This window comes from Bombus huntii, chromosome 13 (genome assembly GCF_024542735.1).
Source record: "Bombus huntii isolate Logan2020A chromosome 13, iyBomHunt1.1, whole genome shotgun sequence".
NCBI lineage: Eukaryota > Metazoa > Arthropoda > Insecta > Hymenoptera > Apidae > Bombus > Bombus huntii.
Genome location: NC_066250.1, coordinates 2,436,141 through 2,458,170, shown reverse-complemented (window position 1 = coordinate 2,458,170; position 22,030 = coordinate 2,436,141). Strand labels below are relative to the sequence as shown.

At 47.1% G+C, this 22,030-nt stretch overlaps 1 protein-coding gene across 14 annotated transcripts in view; it reads right to left on the bottom strand.

Moving 5' to 3' along the window:
* Positions 1–22,030, bottom strand: part of LOC126872499 (uncharacterized) — a 102,623-nt gene that overhangs the window by 30,993 nt on the left and 49,600 nt on the right. For all 14 annotated transcript variants that reach the window (XR_007691993.1, XM_050632547.1, XM_050632539.1 and 11 more), the window contains one exon: positions 12,947–13,065. The gene's annotated coding sequence lies outside the window, so the exon portion shown is untranslated. The remainder of the gene's footprint in view (positions 1–12,946; positions 13,066–22,030) is intronic.

The window sequence follows — 22,030 nt, the reverse complement described above, 5'->3', positions numbered from 1 at the left end:
TGTTTCACATCTGTGTTTAGCGACGTACTCCCATTTTGCTCCGTTTCGTTCGTCGCTTAATCTTCGTGGCTCTGTAACCCCTATATGTACTTTTCTCTGTTCGATTATAAGGCTAGTGCTCGTCAATAAATAATAATAATAATAATATTTAATAATAATAAGAATATTACACCAACGAATATTCTACAAGTAGCGGATACTACAGAAACTTTGGTACGATGAAAAGCACGATTCGATTAAAAATAATTGATAGAAGGCTAAAATTCATCACGAAATTAAAGAGATTTCAAGATTTTGACCGTATTTTCTTTAGTTGCGACCGTGAAGTCGCGTTTCTTTCAAGTTTCATACAATTTCTCGGTTTCCTATCTGCTCTCGATTCCTCTGTCCCTTTCATCTTGCTCGATGGCGAAAGGGTAGCGACTCGAATTCCTGACGCGCGAGAGAAAGTAAGAGCACGGGGTGAAGACGAAACGGGGTGAGTCGGGTTTCCCGTCCCAGCCCTCCTCCCCCGCGCGATAACTTTTTCCTTCTCCGCTTGTACCGTGCTCGAATTTATGCCGGACGGAGAATTAATGCGTGACAGATTTGTAGTTATTACGAGGAGGAGGCGGAGGTCGGATGGAAAGAGTAGGAAGACGAGTGGCCGGGACTCCTCACTCACAGCCCCAGGGAATGAAAAGGCGAAAGAGAGAACACGCTGGACGGACGGACGGAAGGGCGGCACGAAACGAAGAAAGAGGAAAAAGGAGCGTGGCCGTTCGCAGAAGAGGACGGCGAACGATCGCGAAGAAAGAGCAAGAGGTGGAAGAGAATGAGACGACGCGATAGCACGAAGGCACGAAGGCACGAAGGTTTCACAGGGCATCGGAGGCATAACCGGGCAAGGCAGTCGGGCATTCAGGCAGCGACGGCAGCGGAAGTGAGCCCATTACTTATTATAACTGCCTGGCGAGCGAGCGAGCGCCTGTCAAGCATCCATCATCGCGACGAATGGCCTCGCTGCCAATAACATCCGCCGTCATCGCCAACTTTTCGCGGTCTTCCTCGCTAGCTTGCTTGCCTGCCTGCCTGCCTGCCTGCCTGCCTGCCTGTCTGCTTGCTTACTTGCTCGCTCGCTTATCCCCTCTTCGTCCGTATAGCTGCACATACGTTCGATCACTCGTGACTAACTCGACAGTCTTGACTTTGGTTGTTGCCATTTTTGCCTTTCTCCTCTTGAACGCAAGGAGACCGGACGGTGATCTACGATCGACGAACGACGAAACAAACGAAAATCAGAAGCAAAGGAAACGCGAATGAACGAGAAAGCAGACAGCTACGCTTTTCTATATTTTCTTAGGAAAGACAGTTTTCTTCGTTTCGGTCGTCCGATCGAATCGCAAGGGGACGAAGGGAAGACGAGCGAACGCGCGGAAAAGTTCGTTATTTCCACGTTGGTCGGTTTATACGGAAATATCAGAGATTTGGCATGGTACATCCGACGGCTGTAGTGCATATTCAACTGCAGCCCGTTTCGCCGGGCATATGGCACGTCGTATCTCAACGTAGTCAGCCGGACAGTCCGAGTGACTCATGGCGGATTACCGTGATTGCTTGTTTATGGTCATTAACATCCTCGTGGTCCCATAACTACCGCATGGCGTCCCGTTCCATCAACGAGCGTCACCGTAGGTGTTGTACGCGTCGCGCGCGTTCTACGCGCCCGTGTGCGTGCATGCGCATATCTCTATCGAGTGGTACGTTCGAATAAGTCGCGGGCTTCTTTCGCGACTCCTCTTTTCTCCATATTATCACATTGGTTTACCAGCGTGTTGTCCCTCGTTTTTCGAAAAAAGATGCAGTCACGCGTGTACGTATATACGTCGAAACTGATATTGGATTTTTTCAACTGCGTACAGAACGAGAACGTTCAGTCGATGAGCGGGCGCGCAGAGATGGCCGGAAAACGTATATAAAATCGCGTTCGAGCAATTAGAGTATCGAACAGTAGGATCGCGTGTGATTCGCGCTTGACTGTTTAGCGGTGCTGATTGATGGGAACGGCTCCTCCTAGAGCAACTGCTACCCACCGACGGCAATTATACCTGCTACACGTATTGTATCGTTCCCGACACATAGATCGCCGAGCTCGTTCGGATCGGCTCGGCTCGGTGACCAGCAACGTTAATACGATTCCGGGATGCGTAACTCGCGTCACCCCGCAACGTCGGTATCGGCATCGACACTAGCATCGGCATCGACACTGCTACCGACACCGATACCAACACCAACACCAACACCAACACCAATCTACATCGACATCGCATCGACATCGACATCGACATAGACATAGACATAGACATAGACATAGACATGGACATAGACATAGACATAGACATAAACATAGACATAGACGTAGACATAGACGTCGGCATCGACCATCGATATCGTCAACCAACGTCCGTTGCAACACCACCGCCGCCACCGCCGCCGACGCCACTGCCACCCCTTGATTGCCTCATTGGATCGCATTATGTCGGCACCATTATCATAATTCAGGGATTTTTCACAGCCGTCCCACAGAGCGCACGAGCTTTGGCTCGAGGCCCGGTCACCCGCCGAGGGGGACATACGCCGATCGATGCCCGTCGAGTCGCAAGCTACCTCTGCCTTCCAACTTCCGTTTCACTCAGTTTCTTCGAGACCCTTCGATCGATGCGTCACACCGATAACAGCTTCGCAGCCTTCTCCTTTCGTCAATGGTCTTTCACCTGTCTTTTACGCTACGCACTGTACAACGAGGCTTACTTCCAGACGAGGTCTCACGCGAGATTCCGTATCGCGATACCATATCGCAATCGGCAACTTTCACGCAGTGCAATGTGAGTTACCGCGGCTATTTCATCGATAGGTCGACTCAAGCTCGTAATTCCTGTACACGCGTGTTAATTGTACGAACAAATTGCAATGAATTCACAAGGAAAATGAACACCTCTGCATGGACACCTACATTTCTGGTAATCGGTCGATCTTTTAACCGTTTTCTTCCTTCGTACGATACTCGCTTCTCTTCTATCGCTACAGTGAACAATCGTCGAAACGATATTTCGTCGCTTCAAAGTCGCTGATCGCGACTAGGTGACACGATACCTAATTCAGCCAGCGCCAGAGACTTTATCTAGAGAGATGCCTCGAGGCAACTTTCATCGCGCAGGGACTAATTTTCGTTATACTAGAAATAATTAGACGCCGTAGGTCAGAAGTAAAGCCTGATAACGCCGCAATTCGGATTTCCTCGAGTAGTGCCTCCTTGCGGAGGACAAGAAGAGGAGGGACAAAGGAGGAGCGTCAGGACCGTTTATCGTCGCGTTGCGGACCGCGAACCTTCGACCTCGATGCTCTGCAATGTCAGCTGGAGTTGGATTCATGTGCATGCGTGTCTCGCAGACGTTCGTGGACGAGGGGTAACGCGGTATAATATGATAATAACGCCCACCGCGCAGGTAGATACGTATAATTGTCGAGCATAACTCAGGGCAGAGCGCCCTGGACGTCCGTGATGTACGCCTCGGTAAAGCGATTGCGATACTACGGCGTAGCAGACTCTGTCGGTCAACCTGTATCTCGGGTTACGTCTTGAGCAGTAGTCGTCCGTCGATGTAAAAATGAGTAGGCGACTATGTACTAAACCCAAACCGAAACCTATCGTACCAGATTACAAGCAGAGCCGTTGATAATCGGACGATGCGTGAAACGTCTCATAAGAATCTGTATGCGAAGATGTTCGAAAAATTCGTAGCATTTTTACGATGAATTTCTGTCAAATAAGAGAATGTTCGAACAGATGTAACGCTCTTAGTTGGATGCTAAAGAAAATTATCAGATACGTCCAAAATTAATAAATTCGTTCCTTTTCTCAGGCAGATAATGTCTCGTACGTCCAAGAAATCTTCGATCGTATGTGAAATGTTCGCTCCTATCAGTCTCATTGGATTGTACGATGTCGAGGCGTGAATGACCCGAAAAATTCTGTATTTGTATGCTTTGTTATATTTGTCCGAGGTTCGTGAGAACACGCGTGTACCGCGACCACGGTGTAAGAGTTTGAAGTCTGGAAGCACGTATTTTCGTAAATAATCAGCGGTTGAAAGAAGAAAAATCGGTGACGACAAAGGAACAAGAGACAGGGTGAGGAAGCGGGCGAGCCAACGGCAACGCGCACAGTCACCAGTACGCAACGTGGCGCGCCAAGTGCGAGTATTAGAGCGATTGACTGCCGGACGTAACCCGTACGTGCCGGCCGGTAACACGTGTAACATACTGCCGCCATGTATCTCTCCCACTTTCTCCCTCTAGTCTCCCTTCTCTCCGTTTATACCACGTTTATGCGCGTGGAATCGAAAACAATAGCAATTGCGACGCGTCGACACGACGCGATACGTTCGATCGACTTTTTTCGGCTCCGTTGCTATCGAGCTTCTCGACGAAAAAATAAAAGAGTTTCGAAGCGAAAGGAGTCGCGCGCTCGACGATTTCCGTCACGGAAAGGGAAATTATACAACGAGGAATGAATCGTTCGACGATTAAAACGCGAGTCGCGATAAAGGGCGATAGGGGTTGGTGGAATGTACGCCGGTAGGTCGGTGGGTACGTAGGTGGTTTATAGCGATGCGACAAAAATGTAAATGCGATATCGTCCAAGGAGTCCACGGTATAAATCTCGCGTTAATGCGTGGAACGAGCGACACGCCGTTGGCTACGGGAACGAGTCGGAGAAGAAAGATTGGTAGGGAAAAGCGAGAACGGTATACAGAAGAAAAGAGAGACTTCGTCGTGGCGTTCATTAGGGATCCCTCCGACTCCCTTCGGTCCGCCACCCCCGTCTGCCGAATCGGAGCAAAGTACAGAGCGCTGAGAGATCTGGAAGAAGAGTTAGAGCGGTAGAGACAGAAAAGGCAAGAAAGAGCGAACGGGGGGTGTAAAGAGGGGAGGGTGGGTATGTAAGAGAAAGAGAGAGAAAGAGAGAGAGAGAGCCAAAGAGAGAAAAGGAGAGAGGAGAGTAGGAGCGAGGTGGAAGGGTGAGGGCGCTGCGATAGATCACACGGACGGCAGCGCTCCTTCGAAAAACATCCATAAAACGCAGTAGGGCGGACTCAGCGACAATAAACTCTACATATAAATCTTGTCCTGTGACGCTGTGATACGCTGATGGCGAGCACGATAATCTCCGAGAATGCGGGCTCCTCCTCTCCTCCCTCGACGCCGACTCTTCTTGTCGTTCTCTTTCTTCTTCTTCCTCGCGTGCTCATTTCACCGGACTTTTACTCTCTTCCTTTCTCCTAATCTCTGTCTCTGTCTCGCCATCTCTCTCCCCTGTGCACCCCTCCGCCGTTTTCTTCGTCAACGTCGAGGGCGACATTTAAATCCTTTCGTCTCGACCCATTTCGCCTCGGTTTCTTCGGTTACTTCGCCTTACAGTGTCGTACAGCTTCCTTATAGTTCTACTCGATCGCGATATTGTCCTCGCGATCTTCCTCGCGATTGTCCCCGCGATCTTCCTCGCGATTGTCCCCGCGATCTTCCTCGATTCGAGTACGCGCAACGTACACGACGCGTGCGGAACAGCCGCGTCGAACTTCGAGAAGAGAAGGAGGACGAACCACGTAAGTAACGCGAAGAGACAACGACGAAGCAGGCGACCGACGATTAATCTCGCTTCGCCACGCAGAGTCGAAATCGAAGAGCCGTTTACGGCGAAGAATCGTTGCTCCGTTAGCCGGCCGATGTAGCTCGGAATTAAAGTCTCAGTGCCGGTAGCAGCCCCTCGGTTTGTCCCTGGCCTCCTTCACCCTCGGCCGTTCTTCCACGGCATCCCTCCGCTTCTTCGCCGTGTCTCGGCGTATCTTCGACCGTAATTCACCTCCCTGCGCTTGCTTGCCGCTCCCTAAATGCTTCTAACTCCTATTCCTTTGCCGGAATCGAACAATGGCGCGTGAAATTTCAACTTTGAGCCTTCTCTTCCCATCCACCTTTCAGTTTCCTTCCATCTTCCACCCCAGCGTCCTTCTTTCGTTCTCGTTCACGCTCCCCTCCTATCTCTCGTCCTTTTTCTATCTGCCTCTTTCTTCTGCTTCTCCTCGTCCCTATTTTCCCCCTTCCATCGCTTCGTTTCCCTCCTGTGTTTCTTTCTTCCGCAACTGCCTCGTTCCTGCCTCCTCCCATCGCGAGATCTCTCGCTCGCGTAATTTAATTATTCGCTCGAAAGCCAAACTTGCCGAATCTTGGCCGACTACCGTCCGTTTGGCCGCCTCGGTCGCATCCGGTGTTAACTTACAGGCGCGATCCTTCCAGCTCATTTTCAACCTACTCTCGGATCAAAGTCCGATTCGGCGCGCGAACGAACCGAGGAAGAACGAGAAAGAAGATACACCGTGAAGCAAGTTCGAATCTTCTTCTAGCGTGGCACGTAAATCTTCGATGGTGCTTAATCGCAAGAAGCAAGGATTGCTCCGACAAGCCGCCGGACAGATAAACGCGAGCTAGACGTCGACGTTCTCTTTTCTCGCGACGCATCGTTGCGCTTGCCACCTCTGCTCGCTTCCTTCCCCGCTGCTCTTTCCGCGACAGCTTCTTCACGCGCGTTTTTTACCCGAGGGAACACGATTCGGCTGATTTACGGCGGAGAGTAATTAACGGGCGTCCGGTGGCGCGCATGCAACGGAAAAAGATCGATGCCACGGTCGTGAACGAAGATTCCGGTGAAGGCTCTGTCGACGTTCGATCGTTCGTGTCTCTTCTATGACGAACGGAAGGCCGAAACGAGCGGAACGAGGTACGCCGATAATCAACGTAGCCCGTCTAGGCGTCGCCGCGGTTAAGGCAAGATGGATTTGTCACGCATCGCTGTCGTTTAGCCGATAAAGTGACGGCAGTCAGCCGGTGGCACGAGGTGCTAACTAGACAGAGCGGCACTCAATTACTACCGTCAGACCTCGTGTAGTTTAACTCATCTACTCCATTCCGACGAGTCCTCCTCTCCACCTGCCTTCCCTTTGGCTAAACACTTTACGAGCAGCTTGCCTACGCGTCGCGCGCGATCATCGTCGTCCTTGCAACGTCTCTTATCGAAAATGGCAGCGCGTTAACGGAGTGTACCGTACTGCGCGCGTACCAACGATACCAATACGAGCTCGCCCCGTTCATCGTACACCGCATCCTCGCGTTCTCGGCAACACGCGATCCCTCTCTATCCTCGTCTGCCGCCACTTTCCATCGAAACGCCAACCCCGCGATAATCCTCTCTCTTTCTCTCTTTCTCTCTTTCTCTCTTTCTCTCTCTCTCTCTCTCTCTCTCTCTCTCTCTCTCTCCCCCGTTTTCCATCGTTAACGCGAATACCACCGTTTTCGTTATCTTTCCGGCCAATTACCAATCGGTCGACCCCTCTATCAAATTTCTTTTCACACCTCATCCTCTGTTTCCGTTCTTCGTCGTTTTTTTTTCCTCGCGTTGTTCTTCTATCCACCACGCTTCCGTACGTTTATCGCGAAATCGACGTCCAAGGGGTTCCTGTCTCTTTCGTCATCTACCCTCGTGGTACATCAACTTGCATGGGCTACGTTCACGGGGTGTTTCAGAAATACGTAGGTGGCAAACTTTACTGGCGCGTTCCACTCTCCTTTAAGGATTAGTTCTTCGTTCCAAAAGGAAACTGAATAATTTTACCAGCGTAGGTGGTAGGTTACCCTCAAATCAAAAATATTACACGCATACATTATGGATAATCGTTCGCTTTACTCAAATATCGCAGAAGATGCGTTGTAAGGATGAGTAGCAGGCTAGACAAAAGTCAAAACTGCCGAGACGAGAGAGAAAAAGATCAAATTTTGTTAAACCAGATTGATAAAGTTTACGATCCGACGTTTCAAACGAGATAATAATTGTTAAACGTCTTGACAATTTCCCAATGATTTCTCAGAATTGCTTAATAAGTTTCCGAAGCTGTTTCATACTTGCGAACGTATTTCTCAGACACCCCGTACTTTGCCAATTTTTTACCCGTTGTCTACGATGAATGGCACAGCATAGATCCGCCTGTTACTGCACGTGTTATGGCAGGATGCGAAACAAATTTATCGAGAGTGCGATATGACCGATACGCAACCGGTTCCAAGATTTCTCCGAGGAATTCGCGGATACGTCGATACTCCTGCATCCTCGAAGGATACTCGCGATTCCAGTCGTTCATCGCGAGATCATGCAAGGAAAATTGGATGTGAAAATTTCGACGAGACCGATATCAGTCTCGTTTCCACTCTCGAAAAGTTTCAACCATACATAGCGAGATTCTGCTGGAACGTCCCTTCTCCGATCGTCTCCGGCACTCTAGGTTTCTCGTTCGAGATGTACTTCTTCGGGATCAACGGCAAAACGTATCGCTATTTACGTTAGATTTCTCGTAGCAGCCGGCAATTACCAGCAGCCGTGCTTTCGGCCCCGACAACGCGTACGTTGCCGGTTCCCTGCAGACAACGAAACAATCGATAAACAACACGTGTAGATAACAATCGTGGGATGGAAACCCTCTATTTTCCAGAATGGTCGTTGTAATTGCCGTACGTGTTTCGAGGAGCTTCTCCTTGTTCGTACCTTCTATCGCGAAATCGTGTCGCGTGCGCGCGTATACCTGCGTGTTTTCTCATGCAACGAAATCTTCCGCGTTATTCCAGTACGATTGGAATTAGCGTTTCAGAATTTTCGAACGCGTGGTTGCTGAATGGCCGAAGCGGAACGCGTTCACTGCTTGTTGCGAGCCACTAGTTTTGTCACGTGGCTTCCAATGATCGCACATGATTTCTGCACCCTATCGCACGAGCGAGGCCCACGTAAAGATCTCATAGCAAGGTAATCCCTGTCCCGTGGCCTCCGATTTTTCCCTCGCTTTATCCCCTTCTGAGGATGTGCGTGATTTTAGACATTTCCTTTTTTAACAATCCGAAGGATTCCACCTCAATTTCTCCGACTATTTTAAAAATGTCAGTTAATATCAGTCGATTACCTTCTGATAAAAGTACAAAAATCAACGACTTTAATTTTACTGGTCGAGAACTTGAACACGTTGCTCGAAGAAAATCACGTGGCATCCGTGGCAGAGGTGAGCGTACAGGTGGACCAAAGGGGTAGCTGAGAAACGATCGAAGGCAAGTAGACAGATAGGTAGTCGCAGGTAGTCGTAGGCAGTCAGCCGGACTGAGATCGCATGCAAATACAAGGGAAACCTCGAAACTTAGCGCCAGCTAATTACAATCTTGACTTCACCCTTGAGCTTCATAACGGCTAACGGCTCCGCCATGCTTGCCTTACCAACTTTTTGGCTTATTGTCCTTACGTACTGGCCACGGGGGATATCCGACTCGCGTCTAACCTATCTTGCCAACCCCGTGTTACCGCCGATCCCCTACCTAACGCTGCTGACTTTTGCCTCAAAGGTAAGTACTTTCAAACTCGTATACAGTTTGCAACTCGTGCATCGCGAAACGCGTGCTTGCTTTTTAATGCTATCTATACGATCGCGAAAGACAAGACGTGACGCAGCACATCGCCTGCTATGCAGAGTCGCAAGATAATAGGGTTCTCGCTTAATCTGTTAACCGAGAAGGATGCGTAAACTTGTCACTCGGATTCCCAATCTCCAAGATATGGTAATTTCATTATTTAAGTCTCTGAGAAGCTAATACGATCAATTCTCGTGATGCCTTTACGTTCAAAACTCTATTGACCGCTGTTGCCTGTTTAAAATTGTTTAAAACGTGTCTGAGACTAGCAGCCCGCTGAATTTCAATTTCAATATTTCTAAATAATAATTTCAGTAATCTCGAAACTTCTAAATATACTAAACAATAAAATCAAAAATGTTGCGGATAAATCAACCTCAATTAGATTGCCAATCCTTGAAAAGGTAAATATGTACGAAAGTAAAATTATTTGTAACGCAGAAATATAGGGAATCTCTAGATAAAGAAATTATTATCCGAATAAAGAGTTAATTCGTCTTGACAGATTCACGGGCCACAATTTGACTTTCACGATATATCGGTGTATTTCAACGTTAATCAATCGTTTCGTTGCGGGTTTTGCAAGCAAACCGCGTTTGTTCGTTCTTCTTAGGTATCTTTCGCTTCGGACTTCGGACGTTCCGCAGATTCGCTATAAGAGAGAAGTTTTCATAGGAGCGCTTGCGCGACTTCGAGTTGCTTCTGTCCAAGGGAAGACGAGACAGCAAGCTGACGGGACAGCCGGTCCACTTAAAATCGATACCAGGCTGCAGCCGTCTCCGTCGCGTGCAATTCCCATGCAAATGAATTGCACCGACATCGACGTTACGTGAACCTTGGCTGGGATTGATTTTTCCAAAGTTTCCAACCGTTCCACGACCGACCTCCGCCATCGATAAAGATGCCCGTTGATTTCAACCCAGCGGATTTCCGTCCTAAATTACCTACTTTTCGTGTTGCGACTCGACCTCGCGTCGTGCTCTCGCCTTCCTACGGAAAACGTCTTAAAACTAAATTTCGTAAGTTGCCCGACTATCATTTACAACGTATGATTACGATACATTCAAGTTCGAAAAAGTATCGGTTAATCGCAACATTTAAAGTAGGATACGTAGTTGCCTCGGTAGGTCTTTGTCAAAATTTTCAGCAAGAAACGCAAGCAGCCATCCGACGAAATGAAATAAAATTGAATAAAAAGAAGGGCACCGGTGAGATTTCCATACAAGCAGATAGATATAACGAAATAAAAAGTAGAAAGAACGAGTACAAGGAACAAGCGCGAGAAGACGAGAGGGAAAGGGATAGCTGGTCGTCGTTGCTATTCCGAGTGATGATTACACGCGCAACCACGGTTGTGCTAATTATCCGGACCATGATGGATCATTTCCGTACGGAAGGCATGCGCCCAAACAATACTTAGTTATTTCCATTAAGGTACTAGTGCAGAGATCGTAACACCGAGGTGCTACAATAATTAATCACTCGCGCGTCTGTGGACAAGGTTCGTTTAAGACGAGACGAGCGTTTTCAGATTGGAAGACCAACATCGACGCTTGCCATATAATCGTCCAATCTTTGACTCGTAATTGTATTCGCCTAGTCCTTACCGTTTTCGATGTCGTCGTGTGGTTAAAAGAAAAGACAAAAGTACGAGGGCAAGTATGAGATTTTCTCAGCCATAGAGCAACAAAACACGACTGCGGCAAATGTATTACCCGAACCGTCCGACTGGAGTTCGGTTGTACGCTAATGAAACGTAGCAGAAATATCTCGGTCGTTTAATTAGAAGCAATAAACGGGAGAAGTTCAATTGTCTGGTGTATTCGTAGGGCAAGGCTCCGTACAGAGCCGAGCCGTATCGCCCATCTAGCGAACATCGCGGCAGCTTCTTCCCTATCCAACTCCGGGTAACCTCCAAGGTATCTTGTGCCGCCTTTCCTAAGATCCCTCTTCCCCCTCTGGTTTCCCCTGTACTCGTTCTAAACCACCTACCACCGCCACCACCCTCGGCTTCTATCTCTTTAGCTTCGTTCTAGCGGTGCACACGGCCTGGCTTTAGACGGTCCACGCGCGAACCTTCTCTTGTATAATTCCAACAGGATACTTCCAATATTTAATGCTCTGCTCCTCTTCGAACGGATACTACAGAGCACCCAGACACGACAAACGGTATAGAACGTGTCTACGTGTCGGCGACGCGCGATAAGTACGTGCTACCGCGATTAAGATTTCACGAGAACCAACCGAGATCCTGGAAAGTGTCGTTCATTCGATATGCACAAACAGCCGTGTGACGGGACTTGGTTACACTCTCCGCTCGAAAGGAAGTTTGTCGTCTCGTCGCGTATTAGGAGGCTACCGCAAACCATCGTGTATCCGACTGCTCGACCTTAAAGCATTGTACTCGTTACTCTTACAATTTACACCTTTACCGTACGTGAGTTTTATTGTTATAGTACGTGACATTAACCCTCGCCGAGAACGACGAACACTGCGTCACTTCTGACTCGTGCAGATACTTTGCGTTTTTTAAGTTACGTTCTATCAAACTGTGTGAATTTATTTCTCAGGTTAATTCAGTCGTAAAATCCTCGCACTTGGCTCGTTTAAGTCGAAACACGTGATATCCAAACGATAAGTGTAAAAGATGTTCCAAAGAAGATTCGCGTTAAAAATTTCACTGTACTCAACATACGCGTAAAAAGGAGAATCTAATCGATGGACTACAGCACTCCGTTCAGTGGCATCGTATTATTTCAAACTGACGTGTTCCGATTAAAATTCTGGACGAAAAGTCGCCTGTAGTCGCTTGAGCATCGACGTAAACTTTCCGCATACCTACGAGGAAGAAAAAGTAAGTACAAAGACTCGGGAGCTAGTGAATGCGAAGTGACGCTGCAGAGTAATTCTACTCTTCTCAGAGAAGACGAGAGAGAGAGAGAGAGAGGGAGAATACATGATAAGATGGACGAAGGGAGCAGATACAGGGGGAGGGACAGGTGCAGAGAATGTAAGTGTATATGTGCGTGTATGTACGGGTACACGGTGTCTTGCACGAACTAGAGAAGCAGAGAGAGAGCTAGAGAAGTGCCCTAGATCACCGGACGTCTAGCAGCGGAGCTGTGAGTGCAGATAAGGACCGCCACGGCGACGGCCAAGATGGACGGCCGACCGGTCTCAGCACTAGCCGGGCTTTCTACTCGGCTACCACGTCGCTACCGAGCGAGGATCTCCTCTGCCTGCTGTCCCCTTACCCCCAGAAGCTTCCTGGGGATCCTTATTTATACGCCGTCGGCCCAGACTAACGCCCATTGTCCCATTTCACCCCCGGGGTAATCTGCCGGACGCAAATCTAAGGCCCTGATCCTGCGGGCTACCGCGAAAATCTATGACGCCTTTAATTTACACGCACCTCGACCTGCTACACCCCACCGACATCGTCGTCGTCGTCGTCGTCGCTGTCGTCTTCCTCGTCGTCGTCGCCACCGTTGTTACTAAACCCGCACCGTCGGCCAAACTCACCATCTAGACCTGCAACAGTAAAAAGTCAGAATTATATTTGGCTATGGTTACTGGTACGGAGTTTGGTAGAATTAGGACACGCGTTAGGACTTTCTCGAGTACGATACAAGTAAGTTAACGGTACTTCATGCCTTGCGAAGAAGGGTTACTGTGAATCTGCTTTTCTTTTACTGAACGATAGGTTTCTCGTACTCGTGTGCTTTAAATTGTCTTTAAGGAGAAAATATTGTAATGTTAGAGACACTGATAAAAGAGCAATTTTTGAAGACATAGGAAACAGTGTTCGGCATTTTAATTCCCAATGAACGAGAAACGCCAGTACATTGAGAAGGTTCTTAGTAGCCGAAAATTGATACTTATCTTCGCAATTAAATATTATTTGTCAATCTACAAGTTTCGATATTATTTCCAATGAAAAATTCATTTTCGAATTTCTTTCTTTTAGCGAAGATTTGAAGAAAGCATAATTAATTTTATCAGCAATCGGACTCCTAGATTGAATGTTTGCCTCATTGTGCAGCCATAACGTTAACGTCATTGCATCGGTATCCTTTCTCTTCCCATATCACATATCTCTCCTTTATTTCGTTCTTCTTATTTAAAGAAAATCGTCATTTGTACGATTAAGAGACAAGTTGGATAAGAAGGATCGCGTAGCACTAATTCCCGATGCGCCCGTACGTCTGCAAGGGGAATGGAACTCGCGTGGCTTTCACGAAATCGAAGGTAGAGCGGAGGCGATGGGTGTGGGCCAAATATTAACGTCGTGCGCGATAATTGCGAAGTAGATTGTAGGAAGGGCGGATTTCGCAGCGCGATCGGACAAACCCAGGGTCCTCGTGCCCGATAACATCTCGTCCTCTCCATAAATATGTCGCAGCGAGCTTAACCCCCTCGCCTATCTGCCGGTTACGAAGTAGGGGAAGCATTAACGTCAAACCGAGACGGGAATTATGGCTCCCCCGTCAGTTCTCAATGAATCGAACGTTTTCGGTAGGAAATCCAGCTTGGAAACGAACTTTGCTCGCTCGTGCGAGCAACAAAACGTCCGATCGTCGATATTGTCCTTTGCTCTTCGATATTTTTAATCCTCGCGCGACTCGTATCGGGTTCGTTCGGGCCTAGTCGCGTACCGATTACTTCAGCCGTGAACATTCGTTCGAAATCAAACGCCTTGTCTTCTTCGAAACATCAAATTTCTGACTCGACTCTACGTAAGGAACGAAATTTCGCTAAGAGTTCGCTTGAATCTAAGATCCATCTTACACGGGTGGGGGGATGGGGGGGGGGGAAGAGTAAAACCATCCACTTTTCAAGGATTAACGTTCTTCTGGAATTTAGAGAGTAAAGTAGACATAGCCGAACGGCGACTTGTACGTGAAAGTGACGTGAAACTCGACGCGACGCAAGCGTCGAAGCTATAGTGGAAGAAACGAAGTCGATAGAGAGGATTTAAGTATTCGTCGCGAACACGAGCACCCTGTCCTATTGTCTTCTCGTAGATGATACAAATAACGCAATCAGTATGCAGAAACTTCATGCATATTTCAGAGGGGGCCGCAAGGGTGGCCGGTGCTAAGAAGGGTTTATGACGGGGGTTGATCCGAGGATCCCCGTCAAACCGCACCGGTCTCAATATCTAGTTAAGCGGCCGGGGAACGACGAACGGCCAGGGGAGACGCGCGTACCTCTTAACTCCTGCAAACTCATTACAATAAATCAAGCTTTGTTCTTCGAGCGAGCAATGTTTGGTTAAATTCCGCGCTCGCTCGCGCCATCCTTCCCTCTCCGATTTCCACTTAAGCGCAGCCAGGTCACTGATTTTACGCATTCTCCGAGTATCCACAGCTCCTATTCGTCGATATAATACAAAGCTGAAAATAAGATCAGCGAGACAGAGACAGGTAAGATACAGAGACAGGTAGGATATACCGCTCATTCTACCGACCAGGCGACAAGTAGCATGTGTGACCGTATGTGCTAATGTTAATATATCGTAGAAGACGGTCAAAAATGCGGAAACGTTTTGCGTTTCGTCTTACGTTACGACACAGGATTACCACTGCAAGAGGACTAGACGAAGAGTGTAGATGACATCTCGATATACATCGATCTTTCTTCATCTTGACCCTGTCTAGATCGGTGACGTTGTTCGCGTCTCTGTTTCTAATTCTCGTAACAGCCAATGATACGTTGCACGCGAGATTAAGATGAATCTAATGTATCGCGATCAATCGGTCCCGTAGACCTTTCGTCTGTCGTTCCAACTCTGCGGAGTGCAGAAGTGGCGGGGTAATCCGCGCGCGCAAAGAACACGACCGTGGCTCGAAGACGGGAAATCCGTAACTCGAATTTGTAGCTACGGATACAGAGGGATATCAAGCAGCTGGTGCATTCTGCGGGACTCCACGTGGTATAGGCGTCGACGTTGACTAATGACGGCGTAACGGCTAGATAGAAGGGAAGAGGAGAAAGACAGAGAGACAGACAGGGGGTGGCGTGGGGTGCATACTACGGATGTGGGGGTGAGAGGAGGAAGAGAGAAAGAGAACAACGACGTTAGGGGTGGCTGTGACCATGGCGGGAGGGAACAGAGGAGCGAAGGGGTCAGAGGGAATAACAGGGGGAGGGGAATGCAGGAGGGCCAGACAGCGCGCCCTGGAACAGAAAATTCACCCAAGTTCACGCGACCTGTTGCACCCCCTAGCTCACCGTTTAACCTATAACCTGCCCGCCAAACATGGGTTTAACCTCGCCTTATCGCGTTATCGAACTGCTTGGACCGCCTTTGCCACCTTCGCCGCCTCAGCCTCGTCCAAAGGTTCCCCCCTCGTCCTTTGCATTTTTCGTCACGTTGCGTTCTTACCATATCTCCAAGCAAACACACTCTGAAGATCTTCCTGCAAATCCCACGTATCAGTTAGCGGCTATCTCCACCCGTTAGTTGCCTACGAATGGCAAACTGCGTGAAAAATGGAAAGAGGAAAAATGGGAGAACAAAAAATTGGAAAACATGGAAAGTTCGAAAAGTGGTGGGAAGGCCGAACGCGATGTTACCTAGCTAGAAGGTTGGACGTGTAGCCAATCTAGACGTTAATTAGCCTAGCGTCGCGTCCCCGAAATTCCGACCGCTCGTTATTCGTTGGTTCGAATCGATTCGCACGCTGACGAGCAACGAGTACATCGAACGGAGAGCAAATTAAATTTGGTTGCCGCGTCAACGCGATTACCAAACGTTCTGGCAAAAATATCAATCGCACGTGCAGGTATAATACCGGTTAACGAGTGTGCCTTTTAATTAATCGATGTTCTACCGTTATCCGGAAGCGCTTGATTTTTCACAAGTTGACTTGTGGAGGGGTTGTGTACACGAGCACGAGTGTTATGAAGATCCTATATACATATATATCCGTTGATTCCATAGATACTTTCAGTCTAGTAAAATTCGCATATTGTTCGTACAAATCTATCAAAACGTCAGCATGGAATATTAGCGCATCTTTGGGATCTCAACGCACGAAAGCTCAATCTCTTTGATCAATCGTTCCCCCCTTACTATTTTCCCCGTTTCTAGTTATCTGGCTATATAGTGGAACGCTGGATTACGCGGCCGTAGTAAAGCATCAATCCGTAACGACGGATCTAAGAACATTGGCCACGCCTTCTACGTGCTCTTCCTTATTGGCCATTCTTCCTGACGCGACGACAGTTCCAAATTTCGTCTACCAATTAGCGCGACGCTGTTTTCCAACCAGCAAAACCGGCCTTAAGCAATCTTCGCGTTCCTGCGAATTTATCCGTGAAAATATCCCTCGATGCGCGATCGATGTATGGGACACGTCCGAGATGGAATGTTTAGAGACAGGGAGAAGGCGAAATCCCGTGGCCACCGCGATCTACGGTATCGTCGTCGAACCGACATGGTCGTGGAATAACGGAAGAACCACAGGCAAAACCTTTTAAAAGCAACTCGGCGTACTCACGTGAGTTGATGAATATTCATGCAGCTATATAATAACATTTTTGAGCCACTGTTTAGCTAATCCTCCGGACTCATTTATCGTCGGCGGCAAGGACAGCAATAATTCTTGAAAACGTTCCAACGGCGTTACTATTATTATCATGCGAATAAATACCCCGGGATTAAGCAAGACGGGGCAAGGCGAGGTGTACTCGCGAACGGTGCATTTTACGGAAACAAACGCACTGGCCGTCGACCTTCCGCGATTTTTCCTTTCTAACTACCGATTGTAACGACGGGCCACGCAGCGCCTCTTTCGATTTAACTTAAGGTCGATTTATATTATATGGCAGGCACCGTCGTGTAACAGCAACGTCATGTACCGGTCAGTGGTGAATAGAGTGGACGGTCTCATTTAAAGCGCATGTTTCAATGTTGTGTATATATACAGGGTGTAGCAGAACACGTATGACCCACTTCGGCAGCTGATTGTACACCTAAAAACAGTGAAAAAGGTTCGTATAAACGTATGTTCTATCTATCATCGTTTATGAGATACGACGAATTGTCTCCTACCTAAGTGTTTTATATATTCCATATACATATACCGCGAAACACAAAGTACGATTAAAAAATAAAAGAGAAACGTGACAAATCAATATCGAGATCGAGCCTTGTATTTATACACATCGTTAGTCTTAAGTATAACGATACTTTCCACGATATTTAATGCAAATTGATCGCTTTTATTTCCTAGTTATTCCTAGCTATGAGTCTGTCGTTTCATTTGCCTCGCAACGTAAAATCCCGAACGAAGTAACATTCGTAGAGTTTTCCAATAAATGTGACGAGTAGGCGATCTAATACTTGACAGTGTATTTACGCGCGTTTACGCCGCGAAAAGTTTGATGAGACGCGATAGACCAGCAAGCCGTTTCACTATTACCGATTCGGAAAGCAATTACATTTAATCCGTTCACGGTGAATTTGCGTTTGGACTTTGAAGTCGCGCAGGCGATACGTTATTATCACGTCACCTGATGATCCACCTACATCGTCCGATATGACGCGAAGCCATCTATAATTGAATAAGCAAATCATAATCGCACATACCACGCGTGACATTTATTATTCAGCCAAAGTTCGTTAATCGTCGCTAAAATAATAAAACATGGCGATTGTAATTCCAATATTTGATAAAAATGAGCTTTCGTCTGGATACAAACGTTGCGTCTAATTAAAAGTAGTGTACACATACGTCTAGACGATCAGGTCTGATGCTTATAGAAAATTCCACTTTTGCGTGCTTCTCTGTTCGTGTCCAAGTAAATTCTCGCCGCTTCTTGGCAGCCGATCTTCCCTTCTTTTTTTTTTTTTTTTGTACTCTTTCTATGCGGCAGCATCGCAAACCTTCGAGTTAATCCACATTCAGGCTTCGTTAATGGAGGAGATGCATCGGAAAGTCGGTGGTGAACTCACGCTCCGTTTCCATCTTCTTGAACGACTCTTTCCCTCGTTCGCTTCTTGGCCCGCGTACCAAGCAGCAAACCTACATAGGTATATACACTACGAAACAAAGGGCACGTCTCTTCGTTTAATGTTACCGCAGTCGAGTCTCGGAGAGATTATAATAATCTCGGTTTACGTAGCGTCTCTCAAGCCGGTTAATTTGAGGAGGAAACTTGCGCCGACCGTAGGATTCGTGAATCCCGTGGCTCCCGTTCCATCGTGATCTCTTCTAGCCTACCAAATACCCGATCTCTGTCTAAATTCTCGGGCTATACTTCCGCAAGACACCTGATCGAGATGAAATTTCGTGCGTTTCGCGGACAGAGATAGTTGATCTGAACAACGAAACGTCAGCTTTCGCGATTGATGCGTACGGACGACATCGGTTCTTACATATAAATCGTCGCGTTTAAAGTTAACGAAAATATGTTCTCAATTGTTTCGATTTTTGCACTTTCGCGATATCTATCGGATGACGTATATGTTCCTCGCGGTACAATCGTGATTTTGATAGTGCGTTAAGCTTTAGTTAGTACGAAGTTTCTGTTCACTTCTTCAGGATAGACGAGAAACTCATTTGCGTATGACGATATATCTCTTGCTACTACGTGCTATCTTTTACGTGTCAAAGGATTTATCTCGCGAAATAAATGAATATATAAACGAATAAATAAATGATCAGAACCAAATTTCGTTTGATTTCGATCATTGGAAGCACTGACTTGCCGAATCGAGACACGGTGGATCGGCAAATACCTGCAAAAGCTTCGGTTAGAAGGTTAGAAGGGCATCTTTCGGTCCATTGGCCAGACAGCATGATGTAGACTCGTTTCGTGTGCTCGGCACATGTCCCGACGGAGAAGAACACATCGCCGTTCCACGGGAACGTTCGTTTCACCGGATGACAGACGATGATTTGTGGTCGGTCTCGGCCGCGAGCGGTTTCCCGATTTTTATGTAAGGAGGCCGTGTTCCGCACGGTGCCCGGAGGATTCCATACTCTCGGACGATCGTAAATTACAGCGAAACGTTGCGAGGTCCTGCTCGTTCGATTCACCCGCGCTCCTTCCAGTCGTTTAGCTGTCGTTTTCGTCGCTTTCTTCGGTTCCTTCCACTTCTTTCGTTTCTCTGATTTCTTCGATTCTTTTGGTTTCTTGTACGGTCGCGGGGTAAAAGGTCGCTCGATGACGATACAGTTCGATTGTGTGGCAAGGAACGAGTTATTCAGGATGATAAGGTAGGGTCCGCTCTATTTATCATGTTACATACAGTAGCCTGGTGGCAACTGTGTAAACTTACGCTTAATATGGTTCTAATAAGCTGACAGGATAAACAGAAGCGGCCATCAATTTCAGTATATCATCTACGTTCGTGAGTATCAGGACATTTATAAAAAACAAGATGGTACAAAAAAGATCATTAAGGACTTTTTAAAAATTGTGGGATTATTATCTCGTTTGCAAACTCGAGATTACGTATCTCTTTCGTTGTGGATACATACTGCAACTTATCGCGAATCTCGAGAGATTCATCATGACGATTTTCATGGAAAACACCAAGTACATATAGTGAAATATTATTTTCAAAATAGCCTGTATAATATTTCCTCGCTGACCCAAATAGCCCGTACTATACGTAGCAACCTTTATGAGCAAGTATCTACAGGAGTTCGTAGCTAAGATTTCCAAGTGATTACACGAACCTTGTCAGAGTCTAACGCGGGTTAATTTTCGAACAAGAACGAAAAAAGTTTAGGAGGGGGAAATTTCGGCGTCTCCTACGTGTTTTAGGCGCGCTGCTCCGAGAACGACGACGGTTCCTAGCCGAGAAGCTCGATACGTCGCGCAACACGTTGCAGCCGTCTCAGCTACGCGACGGAAAGTTCGAGTTGAGTTTAAGCTGCCGCCGTCGCGGGACGACGCAGCCAAGAACGGAGCGAGTCACGCGACCAAGTGATATGTGTCAGGTCCACAATACTCGAGCGCGACTTTGCTAAGTAAATGTTATTTCCGCCGGTGCATAATTGTGACTAGGTCGAGAAACGAGAAACGAGAAATGTCGTGACGTAAACGTTCAAAACGGTTAAAGGGAGGCCCAGGTGGCAAGCAAAAGCACTCTTTGCTGGTTACGCGAATCCTCGATCTTTCGTTACGTTGACATGCAATCATTTTCTTTTCTGTTGCCCTGGTTTCCTTGCTTTGGGCCAAAATCTAAATACACGCGAAATTCGCTACAACTATACACGCGAGATCATAAAATAATCTACGTGTACACCTCCGTTGATAAATATTAGGACACGTACTAGTTCCACGCGAAACATGATAATTAATTTCAATCATTAACACGTTCGAGATCGATGACATAGCATGCGTGTTATGCAGTATCTCACCGCAATGACCGACGACAGCACCATCGTGTATGTCATCGGTATTTTCAGTCAATTCTCAGATAACGATCAGAAAAGTCGAGAGTATTAATTATTTTTGCAGTGGCTGTAAAGATAATCCAGGTTTATGTCTTGTTTCAGGAATTATCATAAGGATAATTTATTTACATTACTTGAAACAATTTTTGCATTTAACTATATACATAAATATATCTTCATATTTCATTTATATAACCTTCTCATTCTTGAAATAAATATTATTACCTTTTACGTGTTTATCTTTCCTGAAATTTTAACTAAAACGCTATTTTATTCGGATGACATACATGGTATGTCACTTGGTCATCCGACATCAAAATTATTACAAATGCCCGATGACATACCGCGTATGTCATCGCGTATTTTTAAATAAAATTTTTCTGAAACGTGCTTTTTTTTATTCCTGCACTGATTACTTTCACGTATTTTTCATTACAAATGCAAAAAAGTTTCCTATCGTTCAGAGGAGATTTGTTCCAAATGTCATCGGTCTCGAACGTGTTAAGGAAACGATCAATCAGAATCAGAATGTCACGCGTATTGCGCGATTCAATGCGCACAGTAAAGATTTGCTAAAACTATTCGTAAGAGTTACATCCATACAGTAAATTATAACAATTGTCAATACAAACGATATAAACGTCAAAATTTCGAACAAAATACCTTTCAAACAGAGATCGAACGTCCGTTCGATGCAACGCGACATCGCTCTAGTCTCGTTTCGACGCGTTTAGCGTATACAAGCATTAATTGCTTTTCATTTGTCTAGCTAATTTCAAGGCTCGAGGTTAGGGGTGGAGACGGGGCTGGAGGAAAAGGGGTGGGAGTAGCGGTGGAAGGATCGGAAACGGAAAGGAAGCGCCGGTCTGTTTAGAGCGACGCAGCGTAGTAGGTAATCATCCGTAGATGAAAGAGCTGTCGGAGTCCGTCGAGGCGAACGAAAGGGAGCAAAGAAGAGAACGGCACGAAACAGAGCCACTACTCTCTGCTTTGGTTCGTAGCATGTTCTTCCCCGGCAGCGTGCCTCCGCTCTGCTAGCATCCATTCTCGTTTTACCCTCGAACGGAGGGCCCCGCGGG